A 16,190-nucleotide genomic window follows, 5' to 3' on the forward strand; every position below is an offset into this window, starting at 1 on the left:
ACAAAATACAAGTTCACTAGCTTATTGTATATAACCTTGGAATTTTTCAAATTTGCAACAAATGGAACAAGAGGATTTTAATGGATTCAAATATGAGCCTTTGTGCCCTTACTTCCCCTTTCTTATACTTTTCTAGTTCTTGAGTCTTGTATTTTATAGTTTTAGTAATTTCCCCAATCACATATTCCATTACCTCATGTTATATAAGTGCTAGGTCAATCATTTTCTTCCATGCTAGGTAATTTGATGCTCCAACGAGCTTATTTCTCTCTTTATAGAAATAACCTGTATGAAATGCACCTATAGATTCAGAAATAGAGTAATAATATGATACTTTATAACCATGATTCTCCTCTTCCTTGATTATGTCTTCAACCTTTCTTAATGCCCTCAAGACCTTTGAAGAAATTTCAACAATGTCCTTAAAATATGTTTCATGGGATTCCTTCAACAACAACTTTCCATAGTGATGAATGATAACAAGATCCATTTTATGCGTCCTTCAAAGATGCCTTTCAATAGATCTCCTTCTCTCAAGAGACAACCTTTCTTGTAGTCTTCCTCTAAATCCTGACTTTAATGAGAGCTTGATGTAGCCTTGATTTTATTCAATGTAGAAACCCTCCTTCCAGATTAATAGGTCTCCACAGATGATTCCCCTTATGAGAAAACCCATCTTTGTGTCTACAAGATGATCTTTACATTTTCCTTCTTGTTCACCTTAGCTCTGATACCATGTTAGAAAATTCAAGGTGGTAGCTTATTATATCAATTTTCCTTGACCTTAATATTTGCTTGTGAACTTAGGTAATATTATTTTTTTCTTTAGTTAGATATTTTCATCAAGCATAAGACAAGAATTAAATAGTAACAATAGAGGACACAAAAATTAGGCTCTCAGTTAGGGAAAAACCCTTCCAAGGGGGAAACCTGGAAAACTCTTCTCTTCTTATAGAATTTGCTTCAAATGAGACAATCAAAGGCCGAAACCCTAGGCAAAGTCCTTCTCCAACAACCAAGTCGGCCCTTCCAACAAGTCCTTCCTTGATCTAGCACCAACCAACTTCAAATTGTAACTTTGACCTGCCAACTTCAATACTTCTACTTCGACCTTGTAACAACTACAGAAACCCTAATCCAACTTCCTCTTGAGGCCTTCCTTGAGAAAGACAACTCCTCCTATGTTCAATGAGGTCAAGACAAAGTATTCTTCCTTCGATCAAGAAGATACTAAAACTCACCCTATTTCAACTCGGATATGTAATTTCAGCCTCCTTTGTAGTTGCGAAAAATCTCGACTTTCGCACATGTGAGAGAGAGATAGCCAAAAACCAAGTCTTCTTCTTCTTCTAGACCTTCATTATTTGTTTCTTCTTGCTTCCTAGCTAGAGATTGAACCTTTTCCTTGAGATCGAAATTCTTGGTGACTGAATGTCAAATGAGGCCAAACTGCTCCTTTATATAGCCTTTCCAAGGGGTCAAAATTCCCTCCTCTAGGCTGACTTGAAGCTGTCAGGACCGACTTGTATTTTTGGAGTTTACAAGACTTTCTAGACTCTAAAATAATTATTTTCCAATTAAATTTTGTCTGGAAGGGTTTTATAAACATGATGTTGGCTTCTTTGACTCATGACAATAAATATTGACCTAAAAACCCTAGAAGCATGAAGACCATGCTTTTACCTAGAATACCATCAATAAGAAGCATAAAACCGATGCTTTAATAATATTAACTTTTTCTTTTCTGCTTTCTCTTGTTACATATGATACATATTGAAATGAGTACAACAAAAATAATGAAGACAAAAATTAGCTACATTTCCAACATTAATAAGTAATAAAGGTCGATTAAAATGGCTCATGATCTCACGACCTCATGTCAAACCACAAAATTGTAGTTTGAACCTTCAAATTCCATTGTGGTGGTCGCTCTTCATTGTTGAGAGTCAGGATTGTGTCCACTTGGTCTGTCCATGTGCTCTTAAGCAAGGTTAGGAATAGATGGAAGTTAGTTCATATCCTTAATAAATGTGGGGGGGAGTTGAAGGATGTTGTCTTAAAATTTGAGAATAAGCAGGCATGCTCAGGTCTTAGAGCTTTAATGGAGATGGGAAAGATTTGCAGTAATTTCAAATTAGAAACTGAATGTTTGGTCTGGAAAATTTACATGGAAGTTCACTATATTGAATATGTTGAACAAATTGATGGCTTGGTGGGGGAAGGTATGCGTGGATATAAGGTGTGGTCGCTTGTCTCCGACTCATCTAAATTTTGGGTTTTTTTGGAACAAATCCATAACAAGAAACGTAGAGTCTTGTGCTGGTGCGAATACTAATAGGCTGTAAGGATTTTAGAAGGAGGAATTCAATCGACATTTAGATGATCTCACGACAAGAATGGAGTATATTTTATCATTATTAAATAGGAAGGGGGAAATGGGGGTTTTCAAGGTTAATGCTCAATTAACTATTAACTAGAAAATTGGTCTTTATTAGATCAAATTAGACAGGTTATAGACGCAAAATGATCTTTTGGACCTTCATCTGGAAAATATTGGAAATCCTAGATGGGAATGGTGCTTTAGAAGGCATGGAAGAAGCATGGAGCGCGGTAATGAAAGTGCAGCAAGTCAGGGCCTCATAACATGTAAAAAGGGATTCTAAGATGGCAAATGTGAATAAGGCTCATGCTTCATCACAACCAAGGAAGTTTTTCAATGATAATGAAGAATCCAATAATGAACCTAGTTGATGTAGTGTAGGCTAGTTTTTTTTGTGTTTTAAACAATGTATTGCAAGTATATATTAGTATTATGAATATTTTGGAAGGTGTATAGGCAATACTGGCTTAGAGTGGTAACATGTAGACTATATAGTGAGAAAAAAGTGATTTTTGGACTCTTTTGAACTCAGTTGATGAAGATATTGTTGCATATGTAAAATATTTTGGCCTTGAAACTAGCTTTAAATTAATAGAAAAAACATAATTGTTTCCTTAAAAAAAATTATTTCATACTAACAGATAATTTCTATACAACCTCCTGACATGGAATGAAGGGAATCAATATTAATAACTCACGTTTAAATCCAAATTATTATAATTATAATTAATTTTATATTATATTATAAATTTAAAATTTATTTGAATACAACAACTTGACTATACATTTTAAGATTTTCAAACAATGTATATTAATTTTATTTAGGAAAATAGTTTGATTCCTTTTTCAAATACATTGTGTTTATGTTAGTTTGATTCTTTTTTCACATAAAATCTTTACAGTACAATGGAGACCATTTCTCCTTTAATGTAAATTAAAATTACAAATTTTCATGCATAAATAATTCAATCTTATGGTATAAGAAATAATATATGTTGCAATGAAATTTACACACAAGGATCTATTACTCTGTGATCTTGTGTCCGAATAAGATCACTAGACAACAAGATAAAAAAATGGCTAATAGATAGACAATCAAATCCCAACCCAATGCTCAAACATGCAACAAGAAAACGATTCTAGATGCTATAAAGGAAAGAGCATGCACTTGCCCTCCTTGTAGGTCGGTGAAGGGTTTTGAATTCGTAGAAGAATCCTCGTGCTCCACTCAAGCGATCTGCTTCATCTGCACTTGATCTCAACACCTACACACAACCACAAACACTCAAGGACGACAAGTGATCTTCCTCGGAAGATCGTCAGCTCAAAACATCATAGAATCAATATATGTAATTGTTGCAAACATGTAAATATAGGGAAGGAACATGTATCTATTAATCCAAAATTAAAGTACAACAAATGTATACCTTCTGGCAAAGGAGAACCTCTCCTAAATCTTGTAGTATGGCTCCTCTCCCAATACAGTAGAGCTCTCGTGCCATAGTTTGGATACTTGATCTAACCCCTTTCCTCTTGGTGAGATTATAGACTCATTCTATCCTTTGGGAGAATGTATCCAGACACCTAGGGGCTTGATAATTTAGGTAAATTCTACAATAATGGACCCCTAGCCAACTCATACACAAGTGGGTCAAGTTGATCTCCTTGGCAATGGAAAACTCTAGAAACTTTTTTCACGATTATGAGTTTTTTTCTCAATTATCTTAAATATGAAATACTTATCATCTCATAATTATAATATTTTGGAAAAATAATTATGAGAAATTGTCCAATTATGTGATTCCTCCCTTTTATCGTGGGATAAATCTCACATAAGTAAAAGAAAAGGTGAAAAGGGGATGCATTTTAGCCAAACAACCAAGGTAAGTTGATATTGGGTTTATCTCACTATAATGTCTGAGTGGAAAATAGGGTTATAACAATACACACACAAAAATACCATCCTTTATCTATCTTAACCTTGGATCTATCAAGCACTGAGAGGTATCAAATCTTTCAAGGCACAAACCTTTCCTCAAGTTTTGCACTCAAAAAAGAGGTTTTCACCTCAAGAGATTTGATCCATCTTAGCGCTTAATAGATCTCAAGTTAAGATGGATCTAGACTGTTTTTTATATGCACACATACCATATCTAGGTTAGATCCATCTCTCCCTCCCTCTCTCTCTCTTCCCTCCTACTCTACTCCCTCCCTCACTCTCTTTCCGTCTATCCCTTGTCACCCTCTCTCTCTCCACCTCTCTCTTTATGTATTTCTTCTTCCCTCCCTATCTCTCCCCTTCCAACTCCATCTCTCTCTCCCTCCATCTCTCCTTACCTCTCTCAATTCCCTCTCTTTCTCTCATCTCTCCCTTTCTCTCCCACCTCCCGTTGTCTCTTCCCCATCTTTCTTCCTCTCTCTCTCTTCCCTCCAACTCTGTCACTATCTCCCTCCCTATCTCCTTCTCTCTCTCTCTCTCCTTCTCTCACCCTTACATCTATGTGTCTCCCTCTCTCTCCTTTCCCTTCTATCCCTCTCTCGCTCCTCTCCTTCTCTAACCCTTCCATCTATGTGTCTCCCTCTCTCTCCTTTCCCTTCTCTTCCGCTCTCTCTCCTCTCCTTCTCTCTCTCTTCCCTCCTCTCCTCTTTCACTCACTCTCTTTTCATCTCTCCCTTGTCGCTCCCCCTCTCTCTCCACCAATATTTATCTATGTATTTGTTATTCCCTCTCTCTCTCCCCCTCCAACTCCATCTCTCTCTCCCTACCTCTCTGCTTCTCTCTCTCAAGTCCTATCTCTCTTCCTTCCTCTCTCTCCCTTTCCCTTCAACATCCCTCTCCCTCCCTATCTCTCTCTCTCTCTATCCTCCAACTCTGTCACTATCTCCATCCCTCTCTCATTCTCTCTCTCGCTCTCTACCCTCCAACCCTGTCACTATCTCCCTCCCTCTTTCCTTGTCTCTCTCCCCCCTCCATCTCTATGTCTCCCTCTCTCTCTTCCCTTTCTCTCCCTTTCTCTCTATCCTCTCCTTCTCTCTATCTTCCCTCCTCTCCTCTCTTCCTCACACTCTCTCCATCTCTCCCTTTTCACTCCCTCTCTCTATACTTGTATCTTTCTATTTCTTTTTTCTTCCCTCTCTCTCCCCCTCTAACTACATCTCTCTCTCCCTCCTTCTCTCCTTCTCTCCCTCCCCTTTTCTCTCTCTTCATTTTTCTTTGTATCACACCTCTCTCTCTCTCTCTCCTTCTTCCTCCCCCTCTCTCTCCATCCATATGATCCAAAATGTTCACTCTATGTAATAAATTATATATGTAATGTCTAAAATATTTTACATTTTATTTTTTTTAATTGTGAAATGGGTTATGTTTTTTGGGTATATGGCATTGATAAGCCATGGTATTGGCCCATTGTATTATAAAAAACCCTATTGACAAGTTAATAATATCCATGGTAAAGTGGGAGTGGATACCCATGGTTAATTAACTTGTTATATTGTAACTTTATTTTAAGTATTAAATATTTAAGTCTTATTAATTAAATTTAAATATGGTTATGGAATCATTATTAGTCTTTGCCAAGGCATGACTCAACAATCGATTTGTCTATTGATGGCTATTAGTTTAGCATTGACCAATGCAAATTATAATGTTTAACTTTAAAAAATAAATATTTATTTTTAAATATTATTAAAAAATAATTTTCAAACATTTGATTGAACCATAACTTCAAGGTCTTATTGCAACCTTTGCATGATATAATGTCATGCAGATAACTGCCTTGCATATTTTGTGTCATAATTTACGAATATGGTTGCAATGTTCATGCATGATTTTTGGATATTTGCGTAGTGATTTTTTTTATTATTAATCTTTGCAGAAAAATTATCCAAAATTAAAATACTTGAAAATAGCTTATATTGATGTTGATAATATATTTACCATCAATTACTTCCTCCCATAATTTAAGCAAGAAGTTTCATAAAAAGTGGATAGGAATAAGATGTAAAAAATATACTTACAAGAGTTATTTCCCACCATTATTTATGTTTTCTTCAACACTTTTGTAGGATTACAATATAAATGTGTAGACTTACTAGTGCTTACTACCCACCGAAATTTATGCAACTTCTTATACTTGATTAAGCAATTTACTTATCCAAAGCAATACTATAGGGTGATTTGTCTCTCAACCATTAGCATTGACCAATGTAAGTTATAATTATTTATGCAATTTTAACTCAGAATAATTTCTTATTTGAGTTGGAGTTGCAAACTTGCAGTGTAAAACAAAATTACACTATAAGAAACTGAATTTTATTTATTTTTATTACTTATAATTTTTTCTTGTGCCGAGGATTTACAACCCAGTATAGGGATAGACGTGAGGTGTAAATGTTTGTAAAATTTAACATTTAACATTAATATGTCACCTCAATAAAAAAATAATAAATGGTTAAAAGTAATATAGAGTTGAGTATAATGTAAACATCTAAATATTGGGTCAATTAATAATAAAATGTAAAAAGTAATAAAAATAATAAAATTTAAAAATCTTTTTGTCTCTTCAAAATCTAAAATTCTTCTTATACAGGAAACCATGCATCATAGTTCACAAACCATTTTATATTTCAGGAGGATGCTACCATCATGGCATATGGTTGCTTCAAACGCCGTGGGCATGTATGGAGGATTAGCTGTATTATGGGATCCTAAATGGATTAAGGTTGCTGATTTTCAATGTTTCATTGGCATTCTTTTTCTGGCCCACTTCCATGGCTCTAAAGACCCCATTCACATATTGAACATTTATGCTCCATATAAAAATCGGTTCCCTTTCTGGAATTATCTGCTTTCCTCTAAACTGCTTGAAATTGACTCTTTGATAATTGGCGGAGATTTTAACTGCACCTTTTGTAATGATGAAATATGGGGCAATGGCAAGAAATATGATCCGATGGGCAGATTCATTCGGGAATCCATTATACAATATAATTTTATTGATATCCTGCCTGTTTGTCAGGGACCAACTTGGGACAATGGGCGATCCAGTAATTATTTTTTGGCGAAAAGATTAGACAGATTTATCTTCCATGAAAGATTGATTGAAAGATATGGCTCTCCTCAAATGAACATCATACCATCTTTCATATCTGATCATCGCCCCATTTCTATTCAATGGAAATATGTTGGACGCAGGTTTGGATATCCATTCAAGTTCAATCGTACATGGCTTGCTGATGAACAATTCAACAAATTTATAAATGATACTTGGAAGCTATCCCCCATGCAGGAAAATGATTCTTCCTGGCATTTTCTTGATCACCTACAATTTCTTCGAAAGGAGGTTAAAAAATGGCAAAAAGAGAAATCGACCTCCAATAGAAAGGAACTGAAGGATATATGCAGGAAACTGGAGTACTTATCTACACTCCTTAAAAATCCCTCCATGTCGTCTACCATCAGAAATCATATATGGAGATTAGAAAAAAGAAAACAAAAGATATTAGAAGAAGAAGAGACCACTTGGAGGCTTAAAAGTCGAGCATTATGGCTCAGTGAGGGAGATAAAAACACCAAGTTTTTTCACAGGTTTGCAAATAAAAGGAGGGAGGCAAATGCTATTTGGGAGATCAAGGATGAGTTAGGAAACACTCATTCCTCACAGGAGGCAATCTCTAGAGAAGCTGTGAAATTCTACAAAAAGGCTTACAGCGAGGATTCTGTCTGTGACATTGAGGATATTCTATGGGGAATAGACCCATACCCCACTATGTTTGATGAAAGTCTAAACATAGCTCTATTTGCTGAAGTTTCAGAAGAGGAATTACTGGTAACAATGAAATCATTCCAGAAAGACAAGTGCCCCGGGCCGGATGGGTGGACCATCGATTTCTTCATCCACTTCTTTGAATTATTTAAGACAGATATCCTAAAGATGGTTGAGGAATCGAGAACACAAGGATTCATAAGCCAGAACATCTCCTCTACATATATCGCTCTTATTCCAAAGAAGAAGCTCTCTTTCACATTTTCAAATTATCGTCCAATCTCATTGTGCAACGTATTATACAAGGTCATATCCAAGATTATAGCTATCCAAATTAGGAACACTCTATCTCTACACCTGTCTTCAGAGCAACACGGGTTTCTAAAAGATAGAAATATCTTAGAAGCGGTGGCTCTCACCCAAGAATGCTTACACTCCATGCATAGCAGGAAAATAGAAGCTGCTCTTTTAAAAATCGACCTTAAAAAGGCATATGACTGTGTCAACTGGGGCTTTATTCGATGCCTACTAGCCAGGATTGGCCTAGATGTCAGGTGCATTAGATGGATCATGGCCTGTGTGGTGGAAGTAAATTATGCTGTTCTAATTAATGGAGTCCCAACCCATTTCTTCAAAGCGGCCAGGGGCTTACATCAGGGTTGCTCCCTATCTCCACTCCTTTTCATTCTTGTTATGGAATCTCTGAGCCTACACTTAAAGAAAGCAATTCAACAAGAGAGAATCAAGCCTCTTCCCATTTGCAGGGATATCCTCATGTCGCATAATCTTTTTGTTGATGATATCCTTTTGTCAGCTATTCTGTGCAGAACAACATGGATATGTATCCATGAAATCTTGGAGAGTTTTCAAAAAGCCACCGGCATGTATATCAACGATATAAAATCATCATTCCATGTCGCTAATGTTAATGGAGATATAATCACTTTTCTAACAGATCTTTTCAATATTAAAGCTTTTCCTATCATGAAGGGTTTTAAATATTTGGGTTTCAATTTGAAACCTGTGGGTTACAGATTGGCCAATGGTCGTGGATTCTGGATCGGTTCTATAAGAAAATATCTGCATGGGAATTCAAGTGCTTATCCATTGGAGGTCGCGCCATTCTCATGCAATCTGTGCTGGTTCAAATCATGGTTTATTGGGCACACCTCTTCTATATCCCATCATCTATTATTAACAGTTTAAACAGAATGATAGCTAATTTCATATGGGGAGGACAGAAGGAAAAGAAAAAATATCACCTGAGCAGGCTTTCGAAGTTGACACGGCCAAAAAATATGGGGGGATGGGGTATATTGGATTTACACTCTTTTAGAAGAGCCCTTCTATGTAAATCTATGTGGAAAGCGATCATGGGTGAATCCAACTGGAGCAAGACCATTAGAGCTAAGTACATGGACGATCAAGACATGACATATTGGTATAGACAGCGCTCCACTGGATCCTCCATCGACTCATATATATGGAGAGGTTTTCAGAGATTGGAGCCATTCTTTAGAGAAAATTTGATTTGGAAATTCCAATCCGGATCCAATATTATCATTGGATTAGATGAATTCGCAGGTGCGGGAGAAAAGATCCAATTTACCTCGCAGCTTTTGAGAAATTTACACTGCAGGGGATATTTCTTTTGGGCCAGTGTTATAAAAAAATGGGATGGTGCGATTCCAATCTGGAAATCTGCTACAGAAATGCAATTACACGGTGCTTTGGAATCCCAATGGAATGCTATCACTGCTTCACTGCATTCGTGTGGATTGTTTCGTTCATCAGATAAGGATTGCCTCATTTGGAAAGGTCTCGGTGGCTCATTGGCTGTATATGCAAAGCATATATATCTCCAAATTCTGTTATCAGAATCTAATACATGTGATAATATTTTTCCACCAGTTTTTTGGAAAACTGGATGCCCCTTAAAAATCATTATTTTTGCCTAGCTGGTTTTTCATGACAGGAATCTCACTTGGGAGAACCTCCAGAAGTGCAAATGGTGTGGGCTAGCCATATGCCCCCTCTGCAGAACAAATTCTGAAAATAATTTGCATATTTTTCTACAATGTCCACAAGCCCAGTTGATATGGCAGAACTTAACTGCTCATTTTGGTTTCGCCTACGTCAGCGCTCCTTCTATCTATGAGGCTTTCAAAGGATGGAGCAAAATGTACTGCAAGTGGAGGCCCATTCCATTGTTAACAATCTGGGCCATATGGAAATGGCGAAACCGGATGATTTTCGATTCCAAAAGGGAACCGATTTCTAAAGTTTTCGAATCTATCCTTTGTTTATATGAAGCGCTAGGTTGGCCACGACAATCCAAAGTCAGACAAGGAAGGAATCATCAGCCCAACGATGCCTATGGATATCCCTGCGCTTTTTTTGACGGTGCTGCCCAACATGATACATGCGCCTGTGGAGTTTACATAATCCCAGAAGAAGGACAGTCTTTTGACATTCATTGGAATGGAGGACCTGGAACAAACAACAAAGCAGAAATTATGGCCCTGGCTGGACTCCTTTCTATCTCTGACTTCCTTGGCATTCAAAACCTTCATATTTTTGGAGACTCGAAAGTCACCATCGACCATGTACTGTCTAAACATTTTATAAAAAATATACATCTCTCCAGTTGGTTGAATAGGCTTGAGGATTTGTGGTGCAACAAAAAAGACTACACTATCTCCCACATTGTCAGGGATAAAAACCGGAGAGCAGATGCATTATCTAAACAGGGGCTATCATTGCCACAGGGTATATGGAGGATGCAGATTACAGTGGACAACATCTCCCACCAGATCCAAGACTTTTCCATGCCGGGTACATAATTTTCTATTTTGTGAAGTCAAAACTGGTATGTTTTTTTGTTTTCCCCAACATTTGACTCATATTTTTGTCATTATTTTCCATATATAATCTTGGCTCATATTTCCTTTAGACCATTATGTAACTGATCTGATAAGGCTCTATATATCTTTTCTCTCTATGTGGATGAACCACATTACATCTTCCATATCAGATGTTTTCCATATCAACATTGCTGTACATATGTGTTGGATGAATATAATATAACCATATAGCCTTTTTTCGTGCTGAAAAAATAAAAATAATAAAATTTAATTTTTTATATAATTTAATTTTAAGTTTATGATTAAGTTAAACATTAAATTGGTGAGTGAGATGTCCATTTTTATGCGACAAAGATCTCCTTCATGCAAGGATTTGATTATTAAACTTTTATGAAGGTATACATTTTCTACTCTTTCTCTTTTAAATTTGAATTTATAATTTTTTAAGAAAAAACATATATTCTTAATCATTAGGTCCATATGTTCTTTAAAAAAAATTATTTTTAAATATGATGATTTCATAATATAATAGTATAGTTTAATTGAAAATTTTAAAAATATTAGTTATAATTTGAAGAGTAAAAATATAAAGTCTTTTTAGAGTGAGGATGGCAATATTATGCAAGACATATTAATAATATGTTTTGCATGATAGAGCTATAGTATGTTTTATCCAATACTTTCCACTTTTACCCCATCTTCACTTTTATTCCCATATTTGAAAAATATTTGTATATATCTATATATATATATATATATATATATATATATATATATATATATATGTAGGAACAATTATTTTTCTATTATAAATCCTAGATTACATGGTCAAAACCATTTACATCATATTTAACAAAACTTGATCCTCCCATCTTTGTTGCTTCCACATTTCAATATAACTAGAGCATAGTATTTTTGTCTCTACGGCCCTTTGGACTATAATTCTACATTGAAACCTTCCATATATCCTACAAAATTAACCCAACAACAAAATATATTTGCAATACATATATTAACTAAAGATTAAGCAAGATTGGAAGGCCCAACTTCCTCATTATCTGCACTGGAGACCTCTTTACCTTTGCTCATCCTTGAGCCATCTATGCCCTACCAGAGAACTCTTGTTGCTCTTTAAATCCGGAGCCTAATTTTCTAGACAAAAGTTCATGTACCCTTGCAAATAGACTACCACTGATGAAATTTGTACTGTTGGACATCAAGTCTGCTTCCATCTTGATAATTTTCCTTTCCACCTTTGCCTCTAAATATTTGAACTTGGCTTCTAACAGGTTTCCTTTGCCTCATTATCACTCTCCAACAATTCTATTTGACGAGGCAGACGATCGATTCGACCCATTAGTAGCTTAAATAAAAAATCCACTTCCTTTTTCCATCATGCCATATCAAGGTCCAAGGGCTGGTCACCTTCTGGCACCATCACCAAACAATTCAGCAACACACAGATGTTAGAATAATCCCAGGGAAAATGGAAAATAGACACCCAAAGGTTTGGTGAAGCCAACATAAACATTCCCTCTTCATCTGGGTTCCTACCATTACTCTCCTCTGCCACCATTAAAATCATATCTTTCTTAATCTTCTTGTCGTTTGTAGACTTTTCCTTCCCCATATACAAATCTAACATTCCCTGCAGATTATTTATGGAGGCGTGAGGGGAGAATTTCAAACAACTATGCTCCATTAATACATCTCGTTGGGAACCCACAACTTCGAATATAATTGCCTTCCGTTTGTCCATCGTCCTGACAGTTTCACACTTGGGAAATAGAGCTGATCTCCTAAACATACTACATACAATGTTTAATCCTCCAAGTGGACTATTATTAAACAACATTATCAATTTGTCCTATATACAGGGATTTCATACCAAAGATCAAGATTTCTCGTTGTCACCATCTTTGATGGCTCTTTGAACCAAGCTTAAATTCATTTGATTATGGCACAGAGATGAGATCCTTTTTAATTCCATTTAATTCAAGGTCTCCAACTCCCATTTCCACTCCTAGATTAGCCATATCATCAACATCTCTATTTAAGTGCCTTGGAGCATGAAAGAGGGCCTCTCTATTTAAGTGCCTTAGGGCATTAAAGAGGGACATTTCTTCAAAAAAAAATTATCTGGAGGATTATTCTTTTCACCATGGGGGAATGTAGGAGAATTTGACAATTGAGACTTTGTAATCATTCTAATTACTATCATGGAATCCCTAATGATTGTGAACTTTCTAATTCCCTAATTCTTTGGGATATCCAATCCTTTCCACAATGCTAGGAATTCGGCCTTATTATTTGTGGTTGTACCTATACCCTATGCATATCTAATCACTTCATATTCTTCTGGGCAATATATTACCTAATATCTGCCTCAACCCCACTTCTATATAAAAAATGAAATTACAAACTTTGGTGCTTTTTCAACTTTTTATCTCTTTAAATTTATATATATTTTTAGAATCTTACTTTAAGTAAAAACAAGATTTGCAATGTCTAATAAGTATAAATTAGTTGAGTTGGTGAAATAGTTTACTTTACTATGTATAATGGGCACCTATGGGGTTGAATGAATATGCCTGAAAATTATAGTGATTATATATAGAATCAAACCATCTCATATAAATACAAGTCCATTTTCACTGTCAATTCTATCCATTAAAATAATATTAATAATAAAGTATTGTGATTTCCATATTAATTTGATGTTTATTTTTTTTTTTGCTAATGCAAGAGTCGTGCCTTCTATTCAAAATGTTCAAAGGGTAAAATTACATAAAATACAACCAACCGCAGGCTAAACCTTTTAGCCCTAGGTAAAAACCTCACCAAAATAAAAACCCGCCAACTAGGTCCTAAAGACCCAAACAACAGACTCGTAGTAACTCAAATATTAAATAAACAATTCGTAAAAGGTCAAAAGACCCGAACCCACCAACATGCATGTTGTTCCTTGACCGTTGATTCTCCTCGCCTGATCCAATGGCGGAGGATAATATCGCATGAACTAAAAGCATGGAGAATTACCGTGCGAACACCTTGTGATCTGCCGCGCGATAAACGACCCGGACCCACCAACATGTGCACTTTTTTTTATCGTTGATTCTCCTTGCCTGATCCAATGGTGAAGGATCATATCGCATGAACCAAAAGCACAGAGAATTACCGCGCGATGAGGGCGATATTCTCTCCCCCACCTTGGCCACGTGTTGCGTGGTGAGTGGAATTGCTCCCAACTCCGAAAAATCACTCCTAACTTTAAGGGCATGCGATAAACCAAAAACCACCCCGAGGGCAGTATTGACACCACAGGAAGTAATGTGGGGGTTTTGAGTTTGCTAAGAAAGCTTGGACTCCAGTCCCTTGCACCATCCCATCTCCTCAGGCGCATGAACCAAAGGAAGATGAAAATCTTCTTACCATTCTTGCTGTTCTCCATCCGTCCATCCGAGAAACACTGTCTACCGAGCAACTTCCACCTGAGACTTCTGGGTTTGCGCTTACCTGGGTTGAGGAGGCAGACAGAGACCTACATCCCAAATGTGACATCACTTCTGAAATAACACTTCATAATGAAACCAAATTAGCTAGACCTCGTCTATGTGGCTCTATTTCGAAATAAAGTTCTGTCCTCATCTGCCTAATCGAGACAAAGCTCCCTCAATCTATTCTAAGGCATCTCTTGCCAACTCAACTTGACCCTGATTTTGGTATAGAGCACCCCTTGATTGGCTAGAATGTCTGCCAATTTATTTTCCATCCTTCGCACATGAGTAAAACTCACGGTTCGTAAGCACAGAAGGTGAAACTGAATCCTTTGAAAGACCTGAAGCAGCCTCCAGTGTCTTGAGACTTTTTCCGGCTCTGTGCCACAGTAGATTCTCTTGACTGAGTTAATGATTAACTCAGAATCAACTTCAATTATTATATTCTGGAGATTATCCTGCTTCAGGATTTCTAAACATTGCTCAAGTGCCATTAATTCTGCCATATTGTTTGTAGCTCTTCCCAAATGGCAATGAAAAATAAAAAGGATGCAACCATTTTCATCCCTTAACACCCCTCCAAAACCAGCAATACCCGGGTTGCCTTTTGAGGCCCCATCAATGTTGCATTTCAAAAAACCCTGAGGGGGAGGATGCCAGCAATCTGGCTTATTGACCAGTTTCTTCACCTTCCTGTCCATGCCCTGTGGTATAAGCCCCTGCATACCCAATTGAAGAAGTATCTGCATTTCAGCTTCTAAAGGTGGATTCTTTGGGGAAGTTCGCACTAAAGTACCTACCGTCTCCTTAAGTTGTCTTAAGATCTACTCAATAATGCGTTGGGAGGAACTTTTTTCATTTTTGAAGATTCTGTTGTTCCTTTCTTTCCAGACATTCCATATTATGAAGCTTGGAGTTAAAGCCCAAGCTGAGCGAAGAAATTCATAATTAGAGAAGTTTCGTCTCTAGTTATTAAGGGTATTGATAATGCTTCCTTTGTCCCTGTCTGTCTGTTGGAAAATTGTGGCAAAAGTATCCCACAACCTGGAGGTGAAAATGAAATTATTGAGAAGGTGCTCCATTGTTTCTTCTTGGGCTTCACAAAGCTGGCATCTGGAAGGTCCCAGAACACCCCTCTTCCGAATGTTTTCCCAAGTCAGAATTTTCTTATGATGTACTAGCCACATGAAGAGTTTGATTTTCATCCATCCTTGATGCCTCCATAGGTTCTGCCAAACCCTGTCCGGTTCATTGGAATCCATCTCTAGGATTATGTGCTTTGCCTCCTTAAGATTGAAGGTACCTTCATTATTGTTGCCCCATCTAAGTTGGTCATGCCCCTCTGAAACTAGAATTTTCCTTTGGTCCAACATTGTTAGAAGTGCATCAGCTTTTGCTTTCAAGGGGCTATCATCCCTGTATTCTATATTCTTCCAGGTTCTCCATTTTCCTTCACTATTGGTTTGATCCCAAAAATCTTTTACCCTAAGTAACCCTTTGGTATCAGTTTCTTTCTTGAGGTCCAAAAAGTCCTCTCTTAACAGTGTAGGTTCTTGTTGCCATTTATCCTCCCAAAACAAAGCAAGATCTCCCTCTCTGATTTCCCAGAAGCTATTTTTTTGCACTAAGCCTCTATTCTCCTAGGCTTTATTCCAGATGTAGGAGCCTTTTATGATGCCAGTCA

The sequence above is a fragment of the Pinus tabuliformis genome, chromosome 5_1 (assembly GCF_031772625.1).
Source record: "Pinus tabuliformis cultivar Carrire ecotype Pingquan chromosome 5_1, CPIR1, whole genome shotgun sequence".
NCBI classification, from domain to species: domain Eukaryota; kingdom Viridiplantae; phylum Streptophyta; class Pinopsida; order Pinales; family Pinaceae; genus Pinus; species Pinus tabuliformis.